General features: G+C 35.8%; 1 protein-coding gene and 1 long non-coding RNA gene across 4 annotated transcripts in view; one reads left to right on the top strand and one right to left on the bottom strand.

The window, feature by feature from the left end:
- Nucleotides 1–18,146, bottom strand: part of LOC111093611 — a 46,390-nt gene extending 28,244 nt beyond the window's left edge. The window contains exons 1-2 of the long non-coding RNA XR_005382852.1: nt 17,997–18,146; nt 3,999–4,284 (exon numbers count right to left, since the gene is read on the bottom strand). This is a non-coding gene — a long non-coding RNA (uncharacterized LOC111093611). The remainder of the gene's footprint in view (nt 1–3,998; nt 4,285–17,996) is intronic.
- CCSER1 (coiled-coil serine rich protein 1) overlaps nt 1–21,207 on the top strand; it is a 1,364,327-nt gene that overhangs the window by 716,541 nt on the left and 626,579 nt on the right. The window lies entirely within an intron of this gene.

Below are 21,207 nucleotides of genomic sequence, written 5' to 3'. Positions count from 1 at the left end.
TTATAGGCCATGTGGCATGAAAAAAAAAATGCATTCTGTACCATAATACCCTAGAATCAGAACCCCTGCATCAAGAGACTCACACTAAAGGAACACAGACAGCCTGAGGGAACAGCCTGCTCAGGCTCCTCCTATCATTTCCACTTAGCAGAAGCACTGAGAAGAAAGTGAGGTCTGATCAGCCACACCATGTAAATTGATTTCACTTTCCTCTCTCTTTATTTTGCATACACTTTGTCAGCCTCCTCTCTCCTGTACCACTCTTCTCCCAGCAGGCAGAGTGAATTTAGATACTTTAAATGTATAATTAGACTTCATTGGATATGGGAGGTATGCCACTAAAGCCAACAAATACGGAAAGCACTCAGTAGTTACTTGGTGAAAAAATAAATGAATAGGTTAACTAAAAGACTATTACATTACATTAATCCTGAAAATCTATAGCAAATAAGTATGCATTGTTTTATTTCACTCACATAAAAAAGTGCATATTATTATTCTATGTTATCCTGTATCGTTTTGTTATACATAACAAATATTTCAAAATGGCTACCTTGTGCCTTTTAGAACAAAGCATTAAATGCAAATCAACTCAGATAACCAGTGATTTTAAAACATGAGTACCATCATGCAGTTTCCTTCATAATATTGCATTGAATGCTTCCTCCTAAAATCCTGAATTTTTATCTAGGAGCCAGATCATTCCTGGAATGCCTCCAGGTTTTTATTTCAGCTCTGACTGTGCAGAATCAGTATTACTTAACTGATAGTCCTTTTGTTAAGAGAATTTATAGTTGAAATCCTTTGGGGAAAAATAGCAAGGATGGGTGTTAAAAAAAAGCTCTTGTAATTGTAAAAATATTCATCAAAATAAAACAATAAAAGAGCCACAGACATACAAATTTTATATAGCCTATGTAGAGAAGGAAAATAACTTTCCCTCTACTCTTCTAGGTTCTTGGCCGAGTCTTACCTGTAATAAACAGGAGAAGAACAAAGTTTGTGACATGTATACCTCCTCTATAGATGGGAGATACCCAGAAAAACTGAGTAACTCCCTGAAATGGTCCAAGTCACCATCTTAAATATAACCTCCAGCTAAAGACAAAAGATGATGGTGTGAGGTTAGGGGCATAGGAGAGGCTAGTTATGGGAGGTTGCCAGGAAAAGAATAGTAAACAAGGGTAAAGCTGTTATGCAGATTTAAGACTGTGACTTCTCCATTGATAAGAGTTTCTAGAGATTGAGAGTTGTCCTCTTCCTGGTAGAGTGAGACACCTTTACAAATGAGGATTTCCCTTATACATGTAGCTTCTTTTATAGAACAGTAATTTGTATTCCATTTTCAGAGCTTCACCTATGTCTGTTTCTTAAAAATACTCAGCTCAAGATAATTCTTATGCTAACAAGGCATATTCTGGGTGGCAAATCTTTGTTCCCCTTCAATTAGTAATAATGATTATCACATTTGCTGAAAAATATGTTGATTTAGTGATAGTGTTGATAAAAGAGAAAAGTTGATACTTGTTGAAAAGAAAATTTCTTTCAACCCACATCGACTTCTGCCTATTTCACCACCTCTGTAGGAAATCTAGATTTAATTACCAAATTTCTAAGAGTTTTCTTTTTTTATATATAAGATTTTATTTATTTATTCATGAGAGACTGAGAGAGAGGCAGAGACGCAGACAGAGAAGCAGGCTCCTCCCAGGGAGCCCAATGCGGGACTGGATCCTGGAACTCCAGGATCATACCCTGAGCTGAAAGGAGACATGCAACTGCTGAGGCACCCAGGCATCCCTCAGAGTTTTCTTAGATGAATTTAGAAGTTTTTTTTAGGACTTTCCAGTGTGCTAAGTGGATATTACATGACAAGGAGTCTTGTCTGAAGGAATTTTTACTACCCTATGGAAGAAAATATGACATATGCTCTAAGGGCATATGTCAATGACTATTTGTGATACATTATAGAATTGCAGTTATTCACCATAATTGTCAGTGAGCCCTTTTGCTTAACTATGAGCCCAATCATCAACAGACATTTTCTTGAGGCACTGATAGTGAATGGAACATTCTGATCGTCAGACCAGAAAAACCCTAGTAGCAATGGAATACTTAGAATACCCCTTTTTCTGCCCATGATCATGTACTGAACAAAAGATGATCCCTTACCCATGATCACATGCACTTTGCCTGATCTCTTGCACTACCCTCTAACCTCTCTATAAAACTCTAGGTGTTGCATTTGTGGGCTGAGAGGCTGATTGTTAAGGCTTGACCCTACCACCTCCCTTAGCTGCAGGCACCCAAAATAAATCTTTCCCTTTCTCTGTTCCAAACCCTTATCTCTTGAGTTATAGGCTTCTCTTAAGATGAGTTTGTTCAGCAGCTGTGTTGGGAAGCCCAGCCAAGAGCTAAGCTTTTGATTTATCCAGCTCCCTTGCTATTCTCTGGGATGGTGCTGTTGCCAGGACAGTGCGCCAGGACAGTGCTCCAGGGCGTACCATTCATTTCCTAAGTGAGAAATTGTGATAGATCATTTGGTAACATAATTTATTTAAGTTCTAAGACTTTGCTCAGGTACTTGGTCAACATATATATCTTTGTAGATTTATATTAATTCACATCTAAGGAAGGCATTGTTTTCCTTTAATGTGGTCTATCATCAAGAAAAATCTGGAAAAGCAAATTTACTATTCAAATATATACAAATGTATTGAAACTACACACGCACACACATACATCAAAACACAGTCTCTGAACACACACACACAACTGCATGATACAAGTACAAAACAATCTACTTTTGTTTACTATTTGTACTTATAGAAGTTAGGATAAGATGGAAATGTATTTCAAAAAGATGGAAATGTATTAACTTTCGTGTGTAGTGTTTGCTTCAGCAGCACATAAACTTCTGTGTGTATATATTAAGAATTTATAGAAATCCTACTGTACACTAATACAATGTTTAATATGGTTATTTGTATTTAACATTAAATCATTTATATACAACTACTTGTTACCCAACTTTGTTAGCATAAGTTAATATTAATATATTTTCTTTTAAAGTTAAAAATCACTTTAAATCTCTAGAAACATTACTTTTTCAATATGCAGAAATCATGAAACTATATATATACTAAATTGAAACAGTAATGACAAATTTTGCCATACCACAGGTATGGCTATGGGCTGTTTTTTTGTTTTGTTTTGTTTTGTTTTGTTTTGTTTCCCACTATACCACCTGATGGCTAGTCTATCTTGTCATAGTTGAGCTTTTATTTCATTGGGCTATCAGATTTAATTGGTTTATTTTCTCCTTTGGTTTTCTTGTGAGATCTACTATTCTGTGACAACCCTCAACTTGTACTTGATTTAGCAACACAAAAGGATAATATCCATAAAGATCATTAGCCCTCATAATGATCTTGCTCCATCAAAAAGTTTCTTAAGCACTTGACTCATTCTTTGGAACTTAAGAATACCTAGTGTGTGTATTGGGGTGGGGGCAACCTGGAGATGAGGTGAGGGAGTAATTTTTCCTCTATCCTTCTAATTTCTTGGCTGAGAACCTCTGTAATAAAAGAAAGATTAACCAGAGAAAAACAAAATTTTAGTAATATGTATACCTCCTATATACACAGGAGATACCTAGGAAAACTAAGTTGACTCCTGAAATGGCCCAAGTCATCACCTTAAATACCATCTGCAGGTAAAGACAGAAGAAAGATGTTGGGGGTCAGAGAGGCCAGTTGAGAAAGATTACCAAGAAGAACACAGTGAAGGAGAGTGAGGTTGTTAACGCAGATTTGAGTCTGTGCCTTCTCTCTTGATTAGAGTTTCTAGAGATGTGGTTATCCCCTTTTCTTGGTACAGAAAGGCAGATACCCTTTCAAATGGAGATTTCTCTTATAAATATAAATGACCTTTACAAAAGGGTGGCTTCTACTTGGTTTTCAGAGCTTTCCATATGTCTGCAGCTCCTTAAAACTTACCAGCTGAAGATGTGCCAAAGAAGCATATTTTGGGGTGGCAAATTGTGCTTCCTTTCAATTTCACCTTGAAACTTCCCCAGAAGTTTCACAATCCAGAACCTGAGTTGATAGATTGCTCCATTATTCCATTAAACCGATGTCTGAGGGCAGCCCCAGTGGCACAGCGGTTTGGCCCCGCCTGCAGTCTGGGGTGTGATCCTGGAGACCCGGGGTCGAGTCCCACATCGGGCTCCCTGCATGGAGCCTGCTTCTCCCTCTGTGTCTCTGTCTCTCTCTCTCTGTGTGTCTATGAATAAATAAATAAATAAATAAATAAATAAATAAATAAATAAATAAATAAACCCATGTCTGAGTCCTGAAAATAGGTCAGTTCAATTAAACTACTGTTTCCTTTTAAGAGGTGGTCTTATAGATGGGCTCCCAAAATTAGTCTTTTATTGTGCTAGCAATCAGGTATTTAATAAGAAGTATTTCTATGGAAAAAGATAAACAAGGTTTAACAATTACCACAAACTATAATCCAGTTTGTGAGACAAGGGGGCAGCCAATTGAGATTTCTGTATGTCAGGTTCAAATCATCTTTCAAAGTTTGACTGTCTGTGATGATGTCAGGTGTTAATTGAACTTTCTGAGTGGCTGACATATCAGCAGGGACAGAGGGTTGTCTGTATGAGCTGTTGTGATTATTTTTCTTAAGTTTATATCAAGTTGTTCACATTCAGTTTGAAGAGCTTTGGGAAAAAGGCAGTTTTTTTGTTTTTTTTTTTTTTTTTCTTGGTCATTTCAAATTAGAAGGATGGGGGGACTGGAAAGTAGTTTGGAGAGTTGTAGTGAGGTATTTGAGGAAATTGTTAGAATTCAGGATCTGGTCCAATTTATAGGTAGAAGACAAAATTTCTAAGATAATGAACTGGACTAGAATCTAATATACACAGAGATACGTTACTAAAACATAATTTTCTCTATAACACCCTAATTTTTACCAAAAATAATCACAGTGGGACTAATTTGTTTGCAAAATAAGTTTAGTCTTACTAAACCTGACTTGATTATTTATGTAAGTGCTGGAAGAATAGTGATTGAACATACAGGTTCTTTTTAGGTCTGCTTCACTAGAACTTTCATACTGAATTTTAGATTGAACTTTTAAAAGCCTTGAGGCTGAGAAGCCAAGCCAAGAACTCACCATCAGACTTTGCCTGCAGTGCCTAGAGATTTGGGTTAATTTCTCTCTTCTTGAGGTCCCAAAAATATCCTAAGGATTCTGAACCTTCCAGAAAGTGACCTTTCTTATTTATCTGGTAAGACTGCTGGAATTCCTGTAAGCAAGGCACCATGCTGCTTTTCCAAGGAGTTTTATTGGCTCCATAAAGTGAAACTTAGTTCCTTGAAGCTGTCTGGTAATGTTTAATTCTATGTATATTCTCAAAAATGACATTCCAGTTGAAGCATTAATAATATAATATGTCCAGTTTGTGGAAACACATTCTAAGAACAGATTCTGCTTAAACTTATGCATATAAATATATCACCTTAAAAATAAGAATAATCACTAAAAGGTTTGAATACTAGAGGGAACAGATAGGGAGAAAAGTAATTATTTCATCTTTGTTCACAAAGGCATGCTATATAATGCTGTAATTCATACTTAGCTTAATGGAAAAGAGAAAAAATTCCTTAAATCTAGAAAAAACAAAATATTAAAGAATCACAATGTTTCAAACAAAGTCATAAGTATTTTCTGTTTCATGAGTTTATTCAGCCCCATGGTTTTCTATTGGTTCTGGAAATTCTTATCCAGTAGAGTTTTCTGGTCTTGAAATGATTGGAAAGCTGTATTCCAAAGTACCTGTAAGAGTCCTTCTTTTTTCTTTTTTTTTAAGATTTTATTTATTAGAGAAAGAGAGAACATGAGCAGGGGGAGTGGTAGGAGGAGAAGCAGACTGAACAGGGAGCCCTCTGAATATGGAGCCTGGTATGGAATTTGATCCCAGAACCCCAGGGTCATGACCTGAGCCAAAGGCAGACACTTAACTAACTGAGCCACCCAGGTACCCCTGTCAGAGTCCATTTCTTGAATATCCTTGAGGATTAAGCACTTTTTCAAAAGCATCGGAATAAAACAAAAATTGTCAATAAATGACAAACACTTAAAAATAGCTCTGGCTCAGGTTCTGATGAGAGTTCATTGCAATATAATTGACAAAGAAATTTGATAATTTCCATGACATGCTTTTTAAGGCAATAAGTATAATTACAGATGAAAACTTTACACCAGAATATACCAATTTCTAGAAATTTCATACAATTTCTGGAACTCTAATATTAATAACATATATCCATGCAAATAGAATCTAAGAAAGTTTAGCATCATCTATTTGGCAGTGCTTCCCATGTAATTTAACATAGTAAATAAGTCTAACTAGCTTAAAATCTCTTTTTCCAAGGAGAGAGAATGATTCTTTTAACATGTTCCAAAGACCCTCTGAAACATCTCAAAGTTAGTTCTAGGTCAAATGACTTCATTTAGAATTTAATTTGGGGAAACTTGTCAAAAATATTAAAAGGCTTGGGGGGACCTGAATGGCATAGTGTTTGAGTGCCTATCTTTGGCTCAGGTCATGATTTTGGGGTCCTGGAGTGGAATCCCGCATCAGGCTCCCTGCATGGATCCTGCTTCTCCCTCTCCCTCTCTCTCTGTATCTCTCATGAATAAGCAAATAAATGAATCTTCTAAAAAATATTAAGTTTGGGCACATGACTAAATAGAATCACAGATCATTTAGAAACAATACTTTATATATTTAGCAAAGTGACAAACATTTTTTTTTTTTAAGATTTTATTTATTTATTCACGAGAGACAGAGAGAGAGAGAGAGAGAGGCAGAGACGCAGGCAGAGGGAGAAGCAGGCTCCATGCAGGGAGCCCCACGAGGGACTGGATCCCAGGTCTCCAGGATCACGCCCTGGGCTTAAGGCAGCGCTAAACCGCAGAGCCACCCGGGCTACCCCCGACAAACATTTTTAAAGGCAATACAGATACATAGGACACATAGTTGGGAACAAAGCTTAGCTCTTTTTAATACTGAGAAGATTCAGTTTTCTTAAGCAATCAAAGATGTGATAAAGACAAACGAAGTACAGGAAATTATTTTGAGAAAACACAAACTCTTTGCTTTCTAGTATGATTGTTGTGGGAAGCAAAGGCAAAAGAAAAATTAAATTTCCTTACTACTTACAGCCCATTGACAAATCCTTGAAACCATCAGAGTGACTTTCCTCTAGGAACTCAATTGCCTCAATGTTGATACTTTGCTAAGGGCAAAAGGCAGTCTTAACTGGACTCCCAGGATCGGTTAAGTCTACTTTAACTTAAAAATTCCTTTGGGAACTTCCTTTATCTCTACCCCCAGGATACTTGTTGGCAGTCATCGCCCAAGCATATGACCCACCGATACATGATAAACGTCTGGAGGGTCTCATGACTAAGGTTTTATTAGCCAGTAATAAATGACCTTTTCCTAACAATATGTAGTCCCCTCAAGGTCCTAGAAACCTTGCTTCCAAAATTCCTTACAGACTTATGCTATCCCTAACCCCCTCCCAACTTGAAAGTATATAATTGGATACTCCTCATGACCCTACTGCACCTATTTCTGCCCACAGGTCCTGTCCCTGTGTTTTAAAAAAATCGCCTTTTTGCACCAAAGAGGTCTCAAGAATTCTTTCTTGGCCTTTGGCTGCAGAACCCAGCTAACATCTTTCCAAATCAAGATTAGCTAAGAAACTGAAAGTCTTTCCTTTATATTTTATCAAGATCAGACCAATAGCCCATAAAAACAGATGTCCTTCTAGGGGAGAAAAAATTTAATTGTACTTTTACCTAGGTACACTATTAATGTTAAAGCCCATTAAAACAAACCAAAACAAAATATTATAATAAATTTATTCAATTATCACTAGCTTAATGGTCCAAGATTAAATTCTCTCTCTTACTCTCTTCCCAACTTTCTGTATCCATTTACTTTGACTTTTATTCTCCCCTTTCCTATTCTGGAACAAACTTTAGGACAAAATTACTTCCATTTCCTTCAACAAATTGCATGCCATACCTCATACCTTTCTTTAGTGAAAAAAAAAAAAAACACATATTTTCTTGCATATAAAATTATTTCCCTTCTTATTTCTAGTAGTTTTAATTACATTTATTAGGATTCTTAACCCACATAAATTGTAATTTATAGCAAAAGCTAAGAAGTAAGAAGCTGTAAACTGCATATTTCACCAGTATTCTTTAGAATGGTAAATTTTTTAATGCATTTCATAATTTCTAGAAACATGTACCCCCTTTAAAAGTATGGTTTTTCAATGTGGCACAAGATATGTATACTAACAGACTTGAATATAATTAGTTTCTCTGTAACAGGGAGCCAAAAGTAGATTAAACCTATATTTAGTAACTAATGGTCAGTATTTTATCTTATTTGGAAATGATCTAGATATTCAATGAATTTATACCATTTAACTTAACTCAGCAAAATTCTTAGGGTGGAAGTTACCAAAGAGATATGGAAAGCTATTTAAGCAGGTATATCGTAAACATATAACTGTTGCTGAAAAGTTCACCTAAGAGCTCTTATTCTACTAATACCTAAATCACTTGCTCCCTACAATTATGTTTAGTTTACCCACAAAAACTATGTGAGACTTTAGACAAAGTCTACCATCATCCTGTTGTTTTCTTACAAACTCTGTAACAGAGATAACATGAACTTATTGACTAATAAAATCAGGGAAAATAAAAGTTGTATGTCTGCATTATATTTGTTGACAACCCTGAGTATATGTCTATTTTTATTAAACCAACAAACTTCACTTTGCTTTTATTCACTGCAAAACATCCCATATCACATGAATTTGAAGCAAATATTTGGATTGGTTTTTATATTTTTGAGTTTTAGAAATACTTTAATTTATATAGCACATATTTTAAGCAATTTAAATTGAGCTCTTTTACAAATCAATTTTAGTGATATCATCCAGAGGTTAGAAGATAAAGTCATGCATTTACATCACATATAGACACATGTAAGCATATAGGCAGACTCAAGAAGAGATCTTACAGCTTTCAGTCTAAAATTTTAGCTATTAGTCACGTATGATACTAAACTCATTAGTTTATAAGAGAACAGCTGGGTCCAAATTGTATTTCTTGCTCAGATGGCTAAAGCTTTTTATTCTAATACTTGTGAGGAAGACGTCAGGATATTACATTTACTCTTTTCCAAATAATTCCTTTTTTCTCCTTCTGATGAGAAACATCTTCCTAAAGTTTGCATTTCAAAGAATGACTCTTAGGTCATAGAGAAGATGGGTAGGAAATTTACATCCCAAAAATCTACCAAGAGGTATCCAGATTTTCTCCAGAATGAAATTTGAGGGTATATTTGCCTATTATCAGTGTTCTGAAGTAATTGCTGTTTAAGTTTTCCCTATTTCTCTTAGGCAAAGAACAGTTCTGTCCAGTGTACTGGTCTTCGGCAAGCATTTTGAGATGAATTTTGAGGAGAGGTTTAGGGAGTTAATAAAAAAGGAGAGATGGATTATGCATCGCTTCTGGAACTGTGCCTCTGGTTTTACAAAGATTTGCAAGACAAAGGAAGTTACTTCTAATTTCTCAAAAAACTGGGGTTGAGGGACACCTGGGTGGTTCAGTGGTTTAGCACCTGCCTTCCACCCAGTGTGTGATCCTGAGACCCACATGGGCTCTCTGCATGGAGCCTGCTTCTCCTCTGCCTGTGTCTCTGCCTCTTTTTCTGTGCTTCTCAAGAATAAATAAATGAAATCTTAAAAAAAAAAAAAAAACTGAGGTTGAGCTGAATGATATCAGGGGACTAACCTAACCACCCAACTACATTTTCAATTTGCTTTATAGCAGAAGATTTCTCATTAAGAACTCAAAAGATTCTGTGTTATGGAGCTTCAGGGCTTAATGCAATAGGCCGCAGTATAATATGCATAAAGCATTTAGCAGAGGCCTTCAAATGGTCTCCTTTTTTTCTGAGTGTACAATTCAACCGTAGACCAACTTAAGGGGGAGAAAGCTTTTGCTCTTATCCACCTCTGAACGTTGGCCTCTAGCTAATCCATTTCCTGATCATTTGTAGGAAGCTGGAAGAAATCCCCATCTGTTTGTGAAAGGGAGAGGGGCTCCCCCAGGGGACCAGTCAGCTTGTCTGATAACTACAGTATAATCATAGAAAGGAAGAACCTTAGCCATCTGTCAAAGTTCCTGTGAACGGGGCTGTGAACGTCCACTATTTTTTTCTAACTGTTCTCTAAATTTGGTAGTAGCTTATCAAAGTACAGGTTAAAAAACAAACAACTTCATATTTTCATCTTGTTAAGGGCATTCATAATGCAAGCCATTATACTTCTTTTGTCTTCTTTTTTTTTTTTGTCTTCTTTTCAATTTGGTTTTTCCATAGGTACCAGTAAGACAATTCTGTAGAAAAAGAACTCTAAATTTTTTTTCAAATATAGGATTTTTTTAATTCAAAGTAACCATCATTTATTCATTGACGAGTAGTATCTTATATTAATCTCAGTAGCAGCTCAAATCAATAAAGGGTTTTTTATGGTTGAACATTGGATTCAAGAGGCATCCCAAAAGAAGGTGCAAAGATGCAGCCTTCAAGAGATCCAGAGTTTACCTTCAAAGTTAGCCTAGGAAAGCAAAGACCTGTGTTGTCACAGCTGATGAGAATGAGAATGTGCCTCTAGTCACAGACTCTCTAATCTGTGACACCAAGCATATGCTACTGGCATGGGACTTTTCCAGCACTAATGAGACAATGAAAATTGAGACTACAAAGGCTCCTATGGACTAGGATCTTGACTAGGGACAAACTCCCCTGAGAGATGGCATAGTTGGACAAAGAGAATACTGCTTCTGGGATCCATAGTCTATTGGCTTGTATGCCAGATGCATGTGGACACATTCATTTTCCAGCTGACAGAGAACAGAGAATGTTCTCACTAGTCACAAAGCCAAACTCTTATGACCTAGAATAAGACAAAAGAAAGCTCCATCTTAGACTATGGTTCTTTTATGACAAATGACACAAAAGACATCAAAAACAAGCAAAAACAATGGCCCATCTCTGGGTGAAAAGAGGATCAATAAAAAACAAGATTACTCATAAAAATCTTTACCAAAGTCACTATACCCAAGGAACCTAGCTCACACGAATATTTTCTCCTGTTAATCTAAATTTGGAAAAGAAGTGATAAGAATTTTTAATCTTCTCCCTTGACCAGACACTATAGAGATACCTAGGATTGCTGACCATCCTTTTCCAGCTTCTGCCATTTTCCCAGGATCCCATCTGCAGGCTCCAGAGCAAGTTACTTCAACAGATCCCTACTGAGGTCACCAAACTATAGCAGAGGAAAAATAATTTCTCCTCTAACGTCCTAGGTTCCTGGCTGCAACCACTCCGAGAGTAAAACAGGAGGAAAACAAGTTTAATCACAGGCACCTCCTATATACATGCAAAATACCCTGGAAAACTGAGTACTTTCCCAAATGGCCAGGCCAGCACCTTACATCCCCAGCTAAAGACAAAAGAAGGATGTTGGGGCTCCGCATGTTATGAAAGATTACAGGAAGAACACAGTAAATGAGGATAAGGTTGTTATGCAGGTTTAGGTCTGTGTCTTCTCCACTGATGAGTTTCCAGAGATTTGGTCATCTTCCTTTTCCTAGTATAGAGAGGGGCACACACCCTTACACATGAAGATTTTCCCTTATAAATGTAAATGTCTCTTAGAAAAGGGTAACTTGTACCCAAGTTTCAGAACTTTTCCTGTGTTTGTAGTTTCTTAAAAATAACCAGCTTAAGGTAATCCTTAAACCAAAGAGGCATTTTTCAGGTGGCAAATTCTGCTTTTCACTAACTTTTTTTTTTTTTTCCAGTAAAAGAACTGGGTAATGATTTCAAAGAGAAAAGGTGTTAAAATGTTAGATTATTAGTGTTTCCAAATAAATACATAAATTGTTTTTATAGCTTACAGTGTAGAGAGCTAAAGAAAACATTTCCATAAATGTTTGACTTTGTATGACTTTTCAGAACACTGCATTACAGAAAGTTTCCTAAAAGAGAGCCACATATAACATTAACCTCATGCTCTGTGAAGTCAGAGTACCAGGAAATTATACTCATGTGATGCTACATTGTTAAAATGGTAATTAGAATCTTAAATTTATAAAGCTGAATTACTGTGGAGACAATTTATACCAAAGGGTGTAATTGTGGAGACAATTTAAACCGAAGAGTGTAATTTACAATTCAGAGTACTTAAGTTACAGTTTTTTACATATCAGAATTACTTCAGATTCGTCACTATTTTTATTAATTTTGTGCTTATAAATTGATTATGGATTTAGATTTAATCCATCAAAAATAAAATTTACTTAAGGTACAGTCTAATATAGAATAGTTTTCAGAAAAAAAACTACTCTAAACAAGTTCACTATTTTATCGCATTGAAAAGTATAACCTGAAAACTGATAAATTATCTATTTATTTATTATTTTTTTATTTTTATTTATTTATGATAGTCACAGAGAGAGAGAGAGAGAGAGAGAGAGAGGCAGAGACATAGGCAGAGGGAGAAGCAGGCTCCATGCACCCGGAGCCCGATGTGGGACTCGATCTCAGGCCTCCAGGATCGCGCCCTGGGCCAAAGGCAGGCGCCAAACCGCTGCGCCACCCAGGGATCCCAAATTATTTATTTTTTAAACTTAAGAAAAGACTAATATAGAATTGGAAATAGTGTTTTTTAACTTTTTAAAGTATAAAAAATACTCAATATTGTTCCAAAAATGTCCCATTAAAGTCTTTTTTAATTTGTGGGAAAGTTGCTACAAACTCTAATTGAGTCTTAAAAGATTAAATTTTCTTCTTGGAGGGAGCATCAGTAATGACTCATACTTTAGCCATAAGAAATATGAAGCTAATAAAATAAAAAAAGAAAAAAAGAAATATGAAGCTAAAAGGAACTTAATGCAAATTATAAAAAATATACAATAATTAACTTGGTGTGAGTATATGTATTTTCTTCTCTTTAAAAAGCTTTCCTCCATTTTGATTTTCTAGTACGTTAAAATGAACATTAAAAACATTGAACCATTATCTATAAATATATCACATATACATAAACATATATATTTTGGCATTTCAAATATAATGGACAGTAGCCTATTCTAATTATTACTGAAATCCAAGCTTAGCTGCCTGTCATTGCTGGAAAAGCCACAACTCAAGATAGGAAAAAAATATGAACTTTATTCAGGAGGCCAGCCAACTGCGTAGAAGGTGATCTCTGGCCGAAAGATGCCTGGCTTAGGGATTTTTTAAAAGGAGTTTAGGGCAGTTAATCAGTAAAGGGGGTGCAGCAGTCCATAACATTTCTTGATTATGTGCAGACTCATGGTGCCAGTTATACACATTATCTCAGCACTCAAGGGTTATACAAAGGGGTCTGGTTCCTTAGTGCCTGAGGCATGTGCAAGGTGGACTGGTTTCTGTTCTGTGATGTGCAGAAGTGCTCTGTTCTTTCTATGAAAAAAATGCATGATCTATAAACATGCAAAGAAAAGTTAATTAATCACATAGACTAAGGGTGTTTGTTAGATTTTAAAGATTAGTAGGGGGCCAAGATGGCTTCTATTCTTCACTGTCGGTTTTATCATTCCATATCTATGGGATTAGGAGCAAAGGTCCTTCTTCTGTAGCTACTTTCTGTTGATTGGGGATGATGTAGAGATTTTGGAGTGGAAGATTTTTATAGTGTGGGAGGATCTTGTTTCTGGCATTTCCACTGTAGGGAATAGGAAGGGCTTCTCTAAGCCAGTGTGAATAGTGCAGATTCCTCCTTGACAGACACAAAAAGTCAACAACCAAAGGGAAAGAAAACAAGAAATACAGTAATGCTTAATAGGACATATTTCCATTAGGAAGGAATTGAAGTTAACCAACTGCTAAAAGGGTCTAGAACTAGGGCATCTGTAGCAGTGATTTGATTATTTAAATCTTTCAGGACTTCAGTTACATTCTTTGAGTAATGTGAATATGCAACATTCTGTCTTAATGAAAACGCATGTCCCTCTTTGGGCTGCAGTCAAGATATCTAGGGCTATTTGGTTTTGGCAGATCACTTTCCAAATCTGTGGGTGACTGCATATCAGATTTGGTTAAAGGTAGCTGCTGAATGCTTGGCTAAGACTGCCACTCATAATTTTACATTGATAGAGGTGGCTCCTAGAACAAATTGGCCAAGGGAAAAACAATATCAAGAAGCCCTCTCTACCTCATATCTAGCTTTATCTATATCCTAAGTATGAGAAATCACTGGCAAGTGGGAGAAGACTTGTTTGGAAATATGGACAGCTCCAAGTGCATCCTCTATCGAATCATAAGGAAAATGGGACCTACTATTTCCACAAGTCCATAACTAATGCCATGGAGAGAGTATGCTCCAGGTTGGCTCCATAAAAGTCAACCTTTGTTCCCTAAAGCTGTCTGATCTTATCTGAGTCCATGTTTGTCTCTCTCAAATATGAGATTCCATTCAAAGCCTTGGTAATATAACCAATGTTTTTCCAAAGGTGTCCAATGTGTCCCCTTGTAACAAAGGGAACAGATTCTTACTGAATTGTAATTATTCTTACAAATATTGTAAGAATATGAAAATATTCTTACATGAAAGAAAATACTCAAATAATTATAATTGCCATGAAAGAAAGAGTGCTCATGGAGAGTTTTTGATTTCTGGAGAGTTCAGATAGGGAGAAAATTTGTTCACAAAGGAATATTTTATTATATTCTGTAAGTCATAGATATCTTAAGAGAAAGTTTCCTTAATCTAGAAAAACAAATGTTAAAAAGCCAACAATATTTCCAGCAAGTCATAAAAACTGTAATCATCTTCCTCAATTCATTTAGTCCATGTTACTAATTTTGTTCTGTTTGAATGCAGCTTTTCCATTGGTTCTAGAAATTCTTACTCAGTTTAGTTTTATGATCTTGAAGATATCAGAAATGTGTATTTTATAAAAGTCCTTTTCATGAATTTCCTTGAAGATGAAACACATTGTGCAAAAGCAGGACAATAACTATAAATGGCAAAAGATTAAAAAATGGACATGGTTAAAGATCTGCTGAGACTTCATCATAACGCAGTTGACAAATCCAGTTATTTCTGTGACATGCAACATTTCAGTAATTAGAAGTCGATGACCTTATACAAGGACATAATAAAACTTTAGGAATTTCATGTGTTCTCTGGAACGGTTATATCATTTACCCATACAACTGAAGACTTTTCATCATTTGTTTGACAGTGCTTCCCAAATAACATACCAAATTAATAAGCTTAATTCATTAGAAAGATTTAATTATTTAGAATTCAAATCTTTGGGAAGTTTGTTAAAAAACCTCAAAAAGTTATAAAGTGCATGCCTAAATAGGAATTATAGATCATTATAAAATTCAATACTTAATTATCTATTTAACCAAAGTGGTGATAAAAGATTCTGCAGAAGTTTATATAGTTGCTAGCAAAAATTAGCTCCTTTAATATTGAGAAGTTCCAGTTGTCTTACATAATCAAAGACACGATAAAGACGAAACTTAGAAATTTGGTTTTCTGGGCAGGTAAAAGAAAACAAACTTTGTTTACAATTTCTTATAAAGAGCAGACCAACAGTCCAAGAAAACTTTATCTTTTTAACAGAAAGAAAAGCAGAATTTCAATCTTATACTAGTGTACTTTTTAAACTCATTAATTCCGATCTTAGTCCTGACCATACTTAAATTTTTTTTCCAAAGATTTCCCTTCACAAACCTTCTACAACTTTCTTTTTACATTCAGATTGTGTCTTAAGACTACGATCTCTAAATAACCAGTCTCATTTTAGGATGAAATTACTTTCTTTTCTTTTCCCTGAACAAAAACGTATTCCAATTCTTTATATCTTTATCAAAACACATCATACTTTCCCTGCCTACAATGTTACTTACCTTATCATTTCTAGCAATCTCAGTTACATTTATCAGAATTTTTACTCTTAGAAGCCTAGTCTTTAGTGAAAACTAAGTACTAACCATTTCTGTTAAACCAGAATTCTTTAGACTGACAATTTGAGTATATTTTCAGACTTTCAGATTTTTAGAAACATGGTTGTTGTTTTTTCCCATAGTACAATCTGCAATAATAAAGCATGTTTAGCAGCAGGCCCAAGTATCCTGTTTCTCTGCAATAGGAAGCCAAAAACAGACCAACCTATGTTCAGTAATCAATGCTTTAGTATTCTTATTTGGAAAATACTTAGTTTTCTAACTGAATTTAACCCGATTTATCATTTAATGTAGGAAAACTTTGAAGTTTCAGATTACAAACTGAAAACTATAAGCTTTTTTCAACCTACTTGTTCGTAACAATTACCCATGAAAACTGTATGAGACAGGGAAAATTAACCATTTTAAGTCATTTTTTTGTTGTTGACAAACTTCAACAGATACAACATGAATTAAATAAATACAGGTAGAACAAAGCTGATTATCTATATTATATTCAGTATTGATAACTCCAATAATATGTCTGTTTTAGCTGAACCAATAATCTTGCATTAACCTTAATATTGAGTATGTTGCACCTGTGTCCACTAAAAAGTCAATCAATTTATTTCCCACTGGGAATTTTTACCTGTGGGGAAATCTGAAATGGGTGGTTTAAGTCCAATGGAGCCCCTGGATCCTTTCATGTTGATTTGGGAGCTGCTTCAGTTTGAACCTTATAAGGAGGTGGTTTAGCAGCTTCGGAGTGGGGAAGTTCTTTGTTCCTCAATAGTGAGGGTAAACCAAGCAGGAGTCAACGGCACCAAAGGCCCAGAGGATGGTATAGGAGCCAGCCGTGTGAATCATGCCCATTGTGCTGCAGAAGGCAGAAAAGGTGGAGGCAGAGGCCAAGGGTGCTGCCAGAAAGGCTGGAGGCAGATTCACAATTAGGATTAATATTTCCTTCTATCTCCTACTTCTCCTTCCTGCAAAACAGTTTTTTGTTTTTGTTTTCTTTCTGATTACTTTTTAATTTTCTGCACCATTTATTTAAAATGTCTTTTTTTTTTAAGATTTTATTTATTTATTCATGAGAGACACACAGAGAGAGGCAGAGACTTAGGCAAAGGGAGAAGGAGAAGCAGGTTCCCCTCAGGAAGCCAGATGTGGGACTCGATCCCTGAACTCCAGGATCACGCCCTGAGCTGAAAGCAGATTAATGGCTGAGCCATCCAGGGGTCCCTAAAATAGGTTTTAATGGCTTTTCTTTGGGAAGAGAAAGAGTATCTCTCCCCTCTACCTAGACAAAAGTTCAGAAAGAACATAAGAGAAACAAAACTATGATTAGATGAAGCCCAGAGTACCTCTGTGAACATTTGTTCTTCCCCAGAAGTTGGGGGCTTCACTGACTGAATCAAATGGCTCCCTAGACAAGCTAAGAGAGCCAAACCCAAACCCCCTATTTGGAGGCAACCAAATTGGAGGAAAAATTCCAAGAGAGCCATTCAATGGCCATCATTCCTCTGAGCTTAACATACAGGGCAAGGTAGTGTTACAATTAAAAAAAAAAAAAAATCTTTTAATCATGGGTTTCTGGTTGTATCTCTTCCACTTACTGAGAATTCGGCCTAATGGGCTCTTTGGCAGGACAGAGATGGAACTTCCCATTATAGACAAATTTAGCACAATACAACTCACACATATACACCAAAACAAATCTGTTCCAATTTCCAAGTAAATCAGTGGTTATTAAGTCCCTTTTAGTTTCTTTTCAAAGCTGCACCTTCCTAATGGGAAAAGCATGGACAATGAGACAAAAGCACGAGGTGCTTCACAAACGAGAAACTTGTGTCAGTGGGCACTCCAATAGACTTACCTGCTCCAGAAGCTCATCAGCTTGCCCCAAATGCTCCTTCCTTTTCACTCAAGCCAAAAAGTGAAACCAACAGCAGCAGTTGGGAATCAGTAGGGAGTTTCCCCAAGACAGAAACAGTCTGAGCAGTTACAGGGCCAGTTCCCTCTGGCTTCTTCCCAAGGCCAACTAGCCCTGAACAACTAATCTCCTCCCCTGGTCATCTAGCATATGACCATTGTTAACTCTGCAAATAAATGAGTAAGCTTTTGCATGCTGCTATGGCCAACTACTTCATCCCCTCAACTACAGATGACACCTGGCAGTGCCACAGACACTGCCTCAGGATTCCCAGGGGAACTGGGTGCCACAGTGGTGCTGGCTCACCAAAATTTGTTACCAAACCCAAGTTCAGCTTCATCTCTGGAAAGGCCAAAACTCAAGAGTGTTAATTGGAGAGAAATATGGGCTTTGTTCAGGAGGTTGGGCAACTGGGGAGCACTTTTGACCAAAGGCCATCTTCAAGTCTTCTGCCTGGCCTAGGGATTGTTTTTTTTTTTTTTTAGATTTTATTTATTTATTCATGACAGACACACACACACAGAGAGAGAGAGAGAGGCAGAGACGCAGGCAGAGGGAGAAGCAGGCTCCATGCAGGGAACCCAACGTGGGACTCGATCCTGGGTCTCCAGGATCATACCCAGGCCAAAGGCCAAACTGCTGGGCCATCGGGGCTGCCCGTGGCCTAGGGATTTTTAAAGAGGGTTAGGGCAGTTAATCAGTAAAGGGGTGTGGGGCAGTGGTCAGTAGCATTTTTTGATTATGCACAGACTTCATGGTGCCAGCTACAGACATTATCTCAATGCTCAGAGGTTGTGCAAGGGAGTCTGGTTTCTGTTTTGCAATGTTTAGAGTGCTCTGTTCTTTCTAGGAAAGAATGCATGATCTATAGATACACAAAAAAAGGTTAGCTAATCATATGGGCTAAGGGTATTTGCTAAAGTTAAAGATGACTAAGTTGTCTCAAGGACCTGAAGCAGTTTCATAATACTAATATCTTTTACTTACCTAAAGATAGATGTCATTCTATCATACGAACATTGTAAAAATTTTTTACCTTTCTTTTAATTTTTTTCCTTTTAAAAAACAGCATTTTCATATGGAATAATTCCCTATCAAAGGGAATTTTAAAAAATCAAAATTATATATGGTTTTATCCTCTACTCAACAATGCTATTTCTAGAACTCTGCCCTGATTATACACATTCACATATACCACATGGCATTTCCATAATGCTGAGCCACTGAGATGCCCCAAGAAAAAATTATTTTAATGTGATTTGGTCCCATTCTCTGGTTGCACTTCCTTAGACTATAGCATAAGGACCCAGAAGAAGGACTACAGAAAATATAGACTTGATTCAGTAGTAAAATTATATTAATACTATTGCAATAACTTTGAAGCTATTTATAGATATCATAAGATTCACCTATTTAAATCAAAGATTACTAGTTACCCAAGGTATTGCAAGAGTAGAGAAAGAAATATAATTATGAAAATAAAAGTTAAAGAACCTGTAATGTAATATTTAAATGGAAACTATCAACATCATTTCATAATTTACTATAGAATATTTCCTAGCTCTGCCTACTGAGAGTCTAAAGCAAGTTAGAGACATCTAACCTGAAGCAATTCAAGCTTAAGGGGCTAAGTTTCAATATACAGGAAACACAGGAGAGGATGGATATGTAAAACAATACTACAAGTCATCTATCAGAAAAATTCCAAATGTGTGGTATTCTGACACAACTGACACTTAAAAAAAATAAGTGCCATTAAAAATTGGGGAATTGTTTTAATTAAAGAGACTAAAGAGACATAATAACAGACTCTTAATTAACTGAATCCATGTGGTAGCTATGCTATGCAGATGTTAATGGTACTAGTTTTTCTATTTTTCTGTATGCTTAGAAGTTTTCCAGAAATGGAAGAGGCTAATCCAATTTTAAAAATCAGAATTAAGATTTGGGGTGCCTGGGTGGCTCAGTCCATTAAGTATCCAACTCATGATGTCAGTTCAGGTCTTGATCTCAGGATTGTAAGTTCAAGCCCTACATTGAGCTCCACACTAGGCATAGAGTCTACTTAAAAAAATAGATAAAAATAAAATAAAACTTAGAGTCAAGATTTAAAATGACATTACATTCGGTTGTGATGCATGGTCCGAGACTAAATCTTGGGTTGTGCAGTTGAGTAGTAACATTAACTAGTAGTAGTATTTAGTAGTAGTGCTTGAAGGGCTTTGATGATATTTGATTAATGAAAACTATTACAATGAAACCTATTGACATAGACAATAAGCCATTAACTAGGAAAAATAGCAGAAAGTTTAATAACTTACAAAAACAGAATGTATGGTATGGTTTCATTTTGGTTAAAAAAATGAAAATGAATATTCAAAAATTGATGTGATCATCTCCATTTGGTGGGAATATGAATTCATATTCCTACCAAATAGAATAGGATATTGTATTTCCTTATTTCTACTTACCTCTTTTTGTCATATTTTGCAGTGAACATATGTGCCTTCATAATAATTTGTAATTGTAATGTAGAAATATATTTTATGTAATAACTTAATTTAATAATAATGTAAATAATTATTTTAAAAAAGCAATTCTGCAACACTGCTATAATGAATACAAAATTATGTTTGTACAGTGTATTTGACTTCAAAATAAAAGTAAAATACATACAAAATAAAATAACTTGGAAATTTTTGAGGAACCAAAGTATTAAGATATTTTGTTCTTAAATATAATTATTAAAATATTAAATATTGGGTTTTTTTTCAAATTTGACAATATTGAATTCATCATATTTTAGTGCCCAAGATGATTAATCTATTTTGTAACCGATTTGCTTAATTTACAATTCATCCAGAGTGGTTAATCGTAAAAAAGAATTGTATCTTTCAAGTTTTTGTTATTCTTACAGTGTAGTCACGGGGAAACATTTATCCTCATTAGTTTAGCTTTTGTATTTCCTTGCAGTCCTCTCCATGTTCTACTCACTAAAAATGAGGGAGAGGTACTGGGGCTTTTTGTCCTCACCACAGAATGAGGGCAACAATATTGTAAACTCTCTGACAAGAGAAATGTTGCTATCACATATTTTCGCAACATTTGTGTCTCTGAATATATTCAACCTATTAAAATCTCTTTTCCCTTCATT

Source organism: Canis lupus, chromosome 32 (genome assembly GCF_011100685.1).
Source record: "Canis lupus familiaris isolate Mischka breed German Shepherd chromosome 32, alternate assembly UU_Cfam_GSD_1.0, whole genome shotgun sequence".
Lineage (NCBI taxonomy): Eukaryota > Metazoa > Chordata > Mammalia > Carnivora > Canidae > Canis > Canis lupus.
This window is presented reverse-complemented; position numbering and strand designations above follow the sequence as displayed.